Here is an 11278-nt window from a genome sequence, read left to right as displayed (position 1 = left end):
TCTCCCATTTACTATTTGCAGATTATTGTATTTTATTTGCAGAAGCTACGGATAGGAGAGCACATTCATTAAAATAGATACTACAAGAATACGAGACAAGTTCTGGGCAATATGTGAATTTTGAAAAATCGATTGTTTTCTTCAGTACTAATACAAAAGAGAGTGAAAGGAGTGTTGTTTCACAGATCCTTGGAGTCAGAAGAGCTAATGATTTTGAGCGATATCTAGGACTTCCTAGTATGGTGGGGAAAAGAAAGAGATTATCTTTTCAAAATTTGAAGGACAAACTCAAGCAAAAAATCAACAGTTGGAGTATTAGGTATCTCTCACAATGAGGAAAGGAAGTGTTTATTAAGGTAGTTCTCCAAGCTATTCCAACATGCTCGATGGCTTGTGTTCTACTCCCTAAGACACTTTGTACAGATTTGGATAGAATAATAGCCAACTTCTTGTGGCAAAAGAGATTTAATAAAAAAGGTATCCACTGGTGCGCTTGGAAGGATATATGTCTATTAAAAGAATATGGGGGTCTCGGTTTTCGTGATTTTGCTAAATTTAACGTTGCATTATTAGCGAAGCAGGGATGGCGTCTTATTAATTATCTAAGTTCATTATTGGCCCGTGTTTTGAAAGAAAAATATTTTCCCAATTCAGATTTCTACAAAGCTCAGTTGGGGAATTTACCTTCATTTACCTGGAAAAGTATATGGGTTGCGAGAGGACTTCTTGATAATGAACGCTGTTGGAGGGTGGGGAGAGGTGATCAAATTTCCATATGGGGAGATTCATGGATACCGGGGATCGAAGCTGACAGAATAACGATTCAAGAAGACAATGAAAATGTTAAATTAGTCTTGGATTTAATTGAGCCAAATAGCAGGAGCTGGAAAACAGAACTGATAAGAAATACCTTTCAACCAGATGTTGCAGAGCAAATATTACAAATCCCTCTTGCGGAGACAGAACAAGAAGATCTTCAAGTATGGAGAGGAGAACCGATAGGGGAGTTCTCGGTGAGGAGTGCCTATAAACTATTACATGGTTCTAATCTGGACCCTAATGATTTATTATTACATACCGAGACAAAAAATTTCTACAACAAATTATGGAAGTTACATATCCCTTCAAAGATTCAGATGACAATTTGGAGGATTTCTTGGGATTTTATCCCTTCCTTTGTCAACCTTAAAATAAAGAGGGTAGTGATGAACACTCTTTGTCCCAGGTGCGGTTGTGCCGAAGAAAATAGCTGGCATATTTTTATTCAGTACCCTAGATCAATGAAAGTTTGGAATCAGTTAAATTTATCGTGGGTGCTGAATCAGAGTATAAATAACATGTGAGGATGGCTTACCTGGGTTTTTGATCGAGGTAATGAAGAGCAGCTTCAACTTTTCTGTTGTAGCCTTTAGTTCATCTGGTTTAGTAGAAATCATCTCGTATATGAAAAAAGACTCATGTCAGGATCAGAAATAGCGAGGAAAATCAGAGTCTATATTACAGAACTTGCAGTAACAAAAGTAAGAAATCTTACTCTCCATTCATCTGACAATCTCCAATAGATACACAAAAGGGGATGGACCTTCATTCATTTTGATGCAGCTTACGATCGTCTGGAGTTCAGATCGGCTTCAGGTATAATAGTACGGAACGAGAATAGAGAGATTCTTGCATCACAGGCAGTCATTCACTCCAACATTGCAGATCCATTCACAGCAGAGGCATATGCAGGGTTACAGGCAATAAAATTAGGGATTAGACTGGGAGTCAATAAATTAACAGTTTTAGGAGATTCCAAAACTGTTATCAAGAAATGTCAAAGCTTCTTCACGGATAAATCAGTCATTAGAGCAATTATCACAGATATCCAAAGTCTAAAAAACAGGTTCTAGGAGATTGAGTTTACTTTCGTCCCTAAAGCACAGAATATTTATGCCCATACTATAGCAAATGAGGCTCTTAGAAGAAGAGAAAGTTTTTACCTGGAGAAGGAAGTCCCAGAAGTGGTTCGGAGAACGGTAGGAAATCTCTGGCCAAATCCTTCGGATTGAAGAAAGGGAAAGGTTTTCATTAAAGGATAGCAGAGACAAAGCATTAAATTGGTAACCTGTTATCATTATGACTGGACGGTGGATTTGAAAGGACGATAATTAATGGTGTCCAGCTATCTAGATTTGACTGGTATAGGATTAGCTTTATTTTCAAATTTTGTTTATTTTGGTCAAGATGGGCTAGTTTAAGCCCGATTTGTTTTCTTTCTCTAGTCCTTATTGTAGTGGCTATTAGCCCAATTTTCTTTTTTACATATGATATAAATCCAGTCAGAATTATTCAAAAAATATCTAATATATGTTTTATATATTCTAATTAAATTTTATAAATAATTTATATTAATTGCTTTAAAATATTTAAAATTGATATTTCATGCATCATAGTATAAACGAATTTGAGTATCATTTAAATTAACTTTTATTTTATTTTAGAAAACCATATCTATAATGGATATTTTTAACACTTTACAACACTTTACAACACTTTTTTTTACAGTATTGTTAAACACTTCAAATCTTAAATCATGCTTTCCAAAAACAATGTTAAAGTTGTAGGATCTGGTGTCCTAAATGTGGTTTTTTAGTCTATATACATTTGTATTTTTCAAATAATTTGGTTTAATAAAAATATTCATAAATTATATCAATACCCTTGTATATTGTCTTTAGTGGTTTTTGCATGCAAAGCAAAATGAAAATAAATATTGGCTCAATGGTTATCTAACGTTTAACTAATACTAAGCAGTATTATGTGGCTGGATCATAATACGGAAAAATAACTTGTTAATAGATGAACCTAAACATGTCCTTAGTTTAATCGAAAATGAGCAAACCGATTGAAAGGCTAATATGTCGTCCATCAAGTCCAATTGGGGAGATATTTTGTCTTGATCATCGAAGTGGATGACCTCAGAAGATAGAGACATAATTGTGACTGACAATACATCGAACAGGACCCAAGTAGAATAGATTCTAAATCCGTTTATGGATTTACCCACTTGTAACATTTATAGTGTGACATATCTTAATTTTGAGTGGATGATGGACTATGTATGTGTGACTCGTATATTTTTATATAAGTAAAAGTCTGAATTCAAATAATTAAGGAACTGAAAGTTAGAGCGTTGGGTATACGACTTCTACAGTATGTAACATTATTCACAACAACGGAATTCATAGCCCATAAAATAAGTAAATGATATCCTCTCACTGGCATTATATGATAGATGAAAAATAAACGTGGTCACAGGTCGCTTGTCTTTATGATAAACGATTTAATTATTATTTGATAGTAATTGACTTCGATGTAATGATTGCCATGAGATAAAATATGATCATATTAAGAGAATGAATTTATCCCAAAAAATTAAGAATATCCTATGAGGGCAACACACTTATGACAAGATCATTGGATGAGCATTGATCAAATAGCTTTCATAATGGTATGTAATGAGTTTATAATTAATAGGCGAAAAGTTGGAACTTAATTATAAATCATTTGAGCTCTAATTATATATGTCCAATCAGTGCCTCTGCTAGCTCATTGAAATCAGAAATGAATTGCACACAGAATCAAATGATAAAGTTAGAGAACTGTGTCACGTTCGGAAATGAATGTGTTTTCTTGATAAGTATGGAAATGACTTGATAATTAATTTAAACTTTTCACCTATGATTATACCAAAGAAAAATAGTAAAGTGGGTAAAGTTTAAATACACAAAGACTACATGGATTATGAGAAAATTTAACCTTTTTAGTTATGTTTACATATTACGTAACGTCTTACGCTCTTCTACGAATACACATAAACAAAATCTTAATTTTTTCTTCTTGTGAGGAAGAAAAAGAATTTCCATCAAATATACAATAAAAAAATAATTATGGTGTTGAAAAGTTAAAAGAAAAATATTCTACTAGTCACATGTTCTCGCTTTCTCAACTGTTTTTTTAATATACATTTAAGACATGTTGTTTAATATTTTTATTTTTATTTTGAGGAATTTAATCTTTATATTTGTAGAATTTAAAAGTATAAGTTCAATTATCAACATCATTAAATTTTTTTTTGAAACAAAGACTGGGATTTTATAAAAAAAACTTGGAAAGACTAAAACAAACGGCCCAAACGGTGGCCCAAACAAAAATCCAATAAAACTACAATGAAAACTTCTAAAAAAAAAACTATCAGACTTCTATCAATCAAAAAACTAAAAGCAATAAAAGTCAATAAAGCAAATAAAAACCAAACCCAGTCAAATCAAAGAGCAGTTGGAACCCAATATCTTCTGACGATTCATTATTTCCAAAGCTCCTAACATTTTAATAATAGCAGTCCCCAAGGCATTCATTAATCACTCTGCTATTTGTTTAGACCTCCTTTCCTCTGAAGCAGTTCTTCAATCTGGGTTTCTTGACCAGTATCCTACCGAAGCCAGATTCTGATCATTCAGTTCCTCCTCCCTCAGGTAAACAGTCTCTCCTTTCTCGAGTGCGTTCTTTACTATTCTATGAGCTTCTAAATTTTCTGATCTGTGGATGTATTGGAAAATAAGTTCTTGGAAGTCAGATTTCTTTTGCTGTATATCTCTGATGATGGCTCTAATAATTGATTTGTCTGTGGACTTCTCTTTACATTTCTTTATTACTGTTTTTGAGTCCCCCATTAGCTTCACTGAATGTATTCGTAATGAATCCCTAACTTTATCCCTTCAAAACATGTATGAGCCTCTGCTACAAAAGGAGAAGGAACATTTTTGTGAATCACTGTTTTTATCGCCATTAAGTTTCCCCTCGTGTCCCATCCAACAAGGCCGGACGCTGACTTGTAGGTTTTGCTATCGTACGCTGCATCAAAATGGATCCTGGCATTCTGTGTAAGTTCTTGTACTCTAAATCTTCTGTATGTAATCTCAGAAGTTTTTAAAGCTTTTAATCATTTCTGTTCTGTCACATATCTTTGGATGTTAAGAACTAAAGCCCTTCCTGGAATGAGTTTTCTCTCATGAATAACTTGATTTCTAGAGAACCAAATCCACCATAGCGAATAGCAAAAGAGAAAGCATTGTTCGTTGATTCCCCTCTTGAATGCCCAGATTAGCCACTCCCATATAGTCTGGCTCCTATTGTTCATGATCCATGAAAAATTTAACAAGTGCCAAATTTTTACTGTCATAGAACAATCTCGGAAGACGTGGAGACTGCCTTCGGCTTTAGAGCTGCATCGAGGACATCTGTCGCTAGAAACCACTCTTCTGAATCTGAGATTAACAAAGTTTGGAATAAAATCCCAAGAGATCCGCCAAATTGTAAACGCAATTTTTGATGGTAGCTGAAGGCTCCATAATTTTTTGTAAAAGTCCTTTGTAACTGTTTGTAATAAATAGTCACTAGGATCCATATTTGCGCTTTGTAATAGTTTATAGGCACTGCGGACAGAAAACTCACCGGATAATTCACCTTTCCAAGCCTGAAAATTATTATGCGCAGTCTCTGCAAGAGGAATTTGAAGGATTTTCCGAGCTATGTCCTCGGGGAAGGTATTCTGAACTAACTCCATGTTCCATTTTCTATTTGAGTGAACAATGAGATCCGCAACTAATTTAATTTCACTCCTGGTTGTTCTGTTGTTTACTTCGATTTTGTCCACCCCCTGAATCCAACTATCGTCCCAAATAGAAATATTATCGCCTCTGTCCACTCTCCAGCACATTCTTTTTTGGAGCAGACCTCTAGCAGCCCAGATGCTCTTCCAGGTAAAAGAAGGTAAATTTCCAAGCTTCGCTGTTAAGAAACTAGAATTCGGATAATACTTTGCTTTTAAAGTTCTAGCCAAAAGCGAAATTGGATAATTCATAAGACGCCAACCTTGCTTCGCTAATAATGCTATATTGAATTGACCAAGATTACGAAACCCAATTCCACCATTTTCTTTCAATAAACAAAGATTCTTCCAAGTGCACTAATGGATTTCTCTTTTACCATTCCCTTTCTGCCACCAGAATTTGGCAACAATGTTCTCCAGTTCATCACAAAGTGTTCTAGGGAATAAAAAGCATGCCATCGAATAAGTAGGAATAGCCTGTAGGATAGCTTTAATAAAAACTTCTTTACCTCATTGTGAAAGAAATTTAATACTCCAATTATCGATGCATTTTTTGAACTTATCCTTTAGATTCTGGAAGGCTTCCTTCTTTCTTCGACCCACCATATTAGGTAATCCCAAATATCGCTCTGGGTCATTCGACCTTCAAACCCCCAACGAGTGAACAACATGTCTTCTGTCCTCTTCTGAAGTATTTTTACTAAAAAAAACAGACGATTTTTCAAAATTTACACACTGCCCTGACTAAGATTTATATTTTTCCAAACAAAACACAATCATCAGCGAATAGAAGATGGGAAAGTTGTAGCCCATTCCTACTTACCTTTACTCCATTTAAAGTGCTCCTTTGTAATGTCTGCCTCAATAAACTCGATAACCTTTCACCACAAAAGAGAAATAAGAATGGACTAAGTGGGTCGCCTTGTCTCAATCCTCTTGTAGGTGAAAATGAATCCCCTTTATGTCCGTTAATAACAACTTAATAGGAGACTGTTGAAATACAATTCAAAATGGCCCTCACCCATTGAGAGTCAAACCCCATTCTAATCATAATTTCTTCAATAAAACTCCACTCCACCCTATTATAACCTTACTCATATCAAGTTTAATGGCCATGAATCCTTTTTTCCCAAGCCTCTTCTGTTTAAACTTATGCATTACTTCGAATGCTATCATCATGTTATCAGAAATTAATCAACCAGGAACAAAAGCGCTTTAGGTCTTATCAATACATTTCCCAATCACCTTTCGGAGCCTACTAGCAAATCACCTTAGTAATTATTTTGTAAATAACTTTAGGTATAAGAACAATATTTGTGGAATTTATTGAACTAACCTCTATTCCTCCATTCAGAATTTGAGAGCAGAAAGACATGACATCTTCTCCCATTATCTGCCAACACTTCTGGTAGAAAACTGCTGGAAAACCATCATCCCCTAGTGCCTTCGTAGGCCCCGTATCGAAAACTGCTTCCTTGATCTCCTCCCTAGTGTATGTTGCTGTAAGAAACTGATTGTCCTCCTCTTGAATGCATATTTCAATACCTGCTAATATTCGATTATTATTCCTTAACCGTCCAGACGTGAATAGCTTCTGGAAATAAAATCTTGCAATTTCTTCAATATCCTGTAAAAACTTCAGCTCTCTTCCTTCTTCGTTCATCAATTTATGGATAGAATTTTTCCTCTTCCTTTGTGTAGCTTGACTATGAAAGAATTTTGTGTTTTTGTCTCCAAATTTTAGCCAATTAATTCTGGCTCTTTGTTCCCAATAACATCCGTCCTTTTCAATCTCAAAATTCAAGTTTATTCTAGTATCAATTAGCTTAACTAAAGTATTATCATCCATTTCCGCTCCATCCAGTTCCTCAAGTTTTTGTGAAGCTCCTGTTTAGATTTTTTCCTGCTCATTTGCACCTCTCTTACCCACTCCATTAGTCTTATTTTCAAAATCTCTGCAGCAAGTCCCCTATCGAACTCTCCCATATACTTTTCACCACCTCAAAAAAAGACTCCTCCAATAACCACCAGGCTTCAAACTTAAAACTATTATTCCGTGCTTCAACTCCCTTTTCCGTGGTATCAATGAAAAGAGGACAGTGATTTGAGAAAGAATGGGAAAGATGTTGAACCTTCACCTCTGGAAACAGCGTAATCCAATCCGTGTTTGCAACTCCTCTATCAAGTCGTTCTCGTATATTCATCTCAGGTAAATTACCTCTTTCCCAAGTGAACCAACTACCCTCGAAGCCTACATCATACAATTGACAATCTTCAAGCGTTTTTCAAAAACATTCCATTTTTCTCTCATCTCTGGGAATTCCTCCTTTCTTTTCGAAACCATACATGATTTCATTAAAATCTCCACTAATCAACCAAGGAATTTCCACTCCTGTGGCCAATCTTGTCAAAATATCCCATGATTCATTCCTGTCCTGAAAATAGGGAGAACCATAAAACCCTGTAAATCTCTACTTCACACCTTTCTCATTATCTTCAACTAACACATCGATATGTCGTTTAGAAAAACTACGAAGCTCAACAGCAATATCCGTTCTCCATGCTAAGCATAACCCTTCCCTTGTACCTTCAAGATCAACTTCAATTCCATTATGATACCCACATTTCCTTCGAACTAGTTCCATCTGCTTCCTGTTAAGTTTTGTCTCCATGAAGAAGACAATATGGGGCTTTTTTAACTTCAGTACATACCGAAGTCTTTGAACCGTCCGAAGTCTCCCCAAACCACGGACGTTCCAGCTTAATATTTTCATTGCGACCGGTCGGTTAACCTCTTGGTAGCCGTCGATGATAAGAGTATCTGACCTTCCATCTCCCCTCTATTCCGCTTCTTCCCCTCTTCCCCCATTAAAACTTCATCCTCCAGATAATGATCCATTAATGTGTACTTCTTATATAACCATGAGTTCTCTTTCGGTTTCTCCATTGTTGTTCCTCTCCCTTCTAAATTAAAACCCAGAATTGGATCCAAGGAATTCCTCTTATTATCTTTTGAGATCCCATTCCTTGAACTCATCTCCTTAAATCTGTTCTCCATCCAGCCTCCTCCCTTTCCCCCCTCATCCTCTTCACGCAGCCAAATGCTATTCATTGATAAAGCTCGACGTGATGGAGCTCTCAGGGATAAATCCCAACCTATCTCAATGGGATTTGATCCAAGCGTCATTTTTGTCTCACAATAAGAGTCATTATGACCCAATCGACCACAGAAAAAACAAAACAATGATAACTTCTCGTACTTAAATTTAACGTACGAGCAAACTCCATTAGACATAACCTGCTTCTTTCTCCTTATTGGCTTCCTGACATCAATCTGCACCCTGACTCTCATAAAATTTCGATTTTCTTTCCTCAGATTTGATGCATCATATTCTAAAAATACTCCAATAAAATTCCCCAGTAACATCGCTAAACTTCTAGAAAATAAACCCAATGGAACCTCATGGATTTGTACCCAGAACGGAACATGCACCAAAGGTATTTTCAGCGGATCTTCACCCCTTTTCAAATTGTTCAGAATTAATAGATGATTGTTAAACGTCCAATAGAGTCCCTTTAGAACTCTTTCCATATCCATACTGTGGTAGAACTTAAATAAGTACCTTTTTTCCCCCAAATCGCGAATCTGTACCCCCATGGATGGGGTGCCTTAAATTTGCTAAGGTACTCTTCATAGCCGAAAAATTAATGATACTTGCTGTTAAGAAACACCCCACAAGCTGATAATCACCTACATCTGTATACGATTGAACATCCTCCTGAATCTGCAATATCTCTTCTTCTTCTTCATTAATTGATAATTGTGCTAATTCAGTCTCCATGAATGTAGGAATTAAAGGAACGCTATCACCCAAACAATTGAGAAGATGAAAATACTCTTGAAAGACGTAGAAGACAAAACAATAGAGAACAAAGAACACCCTAAAACCCCCAAAAACAAACACAAAACCAAAAAACCTAAAGAACTCGTGCCAGAGGCGGCAGACAGAGCCGTGCTAGGGTAGCAGACATATTATAAGAATGAACTGAGGCACATCATTAAATTTTTTTGTTACTAAATTTAGGATCATTACAGCGTAAGTTTTTTTTATTATATGACACTACAAGGGAGTATTTTTGTTATTCCAAAGTGTCACGTCTATGAATTTAGCAAAATAATTTTATCAATCGAAAATGAATTTTAAAATTAGAAAAGTAAAATAATTAAATTCCTGTAAATATAGAAAGACTAAATTTTAAATATATGAAAAATACTTCTACTTGGAACACATTTTAACGTACAAATTTAATTTTAAATTAAGCTCTTACACGTGGATATCTGATTTGTGAATAATGTATGTCAAAATAAAAATTTAATAAAATAAACTGAGCTCAGATTTTAATATTTTTATTTAGGTCGAGTTTAGATAAAATTTTAAACTCGAATCAAGTAAAAACGTAACAACCACGTCTAAAATTTTAGTTTGGTTGAGACCAGCGGTAACCATCAACACCTGTATTTTTCATATGGCTGTTTTCTAGTATTTTCTATTTTTTATTTCTCAATGCACGTGTGGGGATTGTAAAAGCTAACGTCACGGCCTACTGCAAACATTTCAATTTACACGATCTCCTCACTGATCCAACGGTGATAAAACAAACATTAGTTATCCTAACTCACCCACCTGTAATCCAACCCTGTTTTCTTCATAGAATGAACTTTCTAGGAAACCGACTGGAAATTTGTTTCCCACCCCCAAGTTGCCTATATATATATATCCACCCAAACCAAACCAAAAGACATCAACAGTCGAAAAACTCCAAAAAAAAAAAAAAAGAGATTATTATGGGGTTCTCTAAATCAAGCTACAAGTGCAACAAGCACCCAGATCACCAAGAAAATCAGGGGGTTTGTCCATCATGTTTAAGGGAAAGATTATCTCGTCTTTGTTCTTCATCTTCTTCATATAAAGATTCTAGCTTAAGAATCGCTCCGTCGTCATCTTTTTCTCCGGTTGAAAACCGATGGGGTTCTTCTTCTTTCACGGTAAACGTTGATACGAATGGTTTCAAGAAGAGTAGATCGGTTGCTTTTATTGCAAGAAACGATGAAGAAGTTATTAACAATGGGGGGAAGAAGAAGAAAGGGTTCTGGTCAAAGTTGCTTCGTTTCAAAGGGAAGAATGATAAGGATTTTCTTACCCATTCATCAAGTATGAGATTTGTTATTGGAAGAGTGAATTAATTGTTTCCTTTTTTATGGTTACTGAATCAAGGGGATTGAATTGAATGTTTTTGTAATTAACAAAGCTTGAATCAATATATATATCCTTTCGATTATGGGTGTTTCAATTTCTTCCAAGAAACACAAAATTAGGTTTTTGGTAGGTGTTGTCTTTTGTTTATGCTCACGTCTTTCTCCATTTTTCATGCATATCATGAATGTTGACTTTTCGTCCACCATTTACATTCAATTATTATAACTCACACCATATATCTATTTTAAAAGTTTATATTTTATTGTGCTGAAATGAGTTTTTTTTATAATATTTCTAATTACGTTTTATCTTTTTAAAAGTAAATATTGATTTATATTAAGAGAATCGCTTAAAGAGACTGGCTTAT

General features: G+C 35.1%; 1 long non-coding RNA gene across 2 annotated transcripts; it reads left to right on the top strand.

Moving 5' to 3' along the window:
- The first annotated feature begins 4267 nt into the window (after positions 1 to 4267).
- Positions 4268 to 10993, top strand: LOC107950428 (uncharacterized). 2 transcript variants are annotated; one of them, XR_001698048.2, is made up of 5 exons: positions 4269 to 4517; positions 4792 to 4925; positions 5227 to 5588; positions 5728 to 5814; positions 9504 to 10993. It is a non-coding gene; the product is annotated as an uncharacterized lncRNA (long non-coding RNA). The 2 variants fall into 2 exon arrangements; XR_001698047.2 differs by having other exon boundaries at positions 4268 to 4925.
- Positions 10994 to 11278: the final 285 nt, after the last annotated feature.

This window comes from Gossypium hirsutum, chromosome D03, assembly GCF_007990345.1.
Source record: "Gossypium hirsutum isolate 1008001.06 chromosome D03, Gossypium_hirsutum_v2.1, whole genome shotgun sequence".
Taxonomy (NCBI): Eukaryota; Viridiplantae; Streptophyta; class Magnoliopsida; order Malvales; family Malvaceae; genus Gossypium; species Gossypium hirsutum.
The sequence above is the reverse complement of the archived record's forward strand: the minus strand, read 5'-3'. Positions and strand labels throughout refer to the sequence as shown.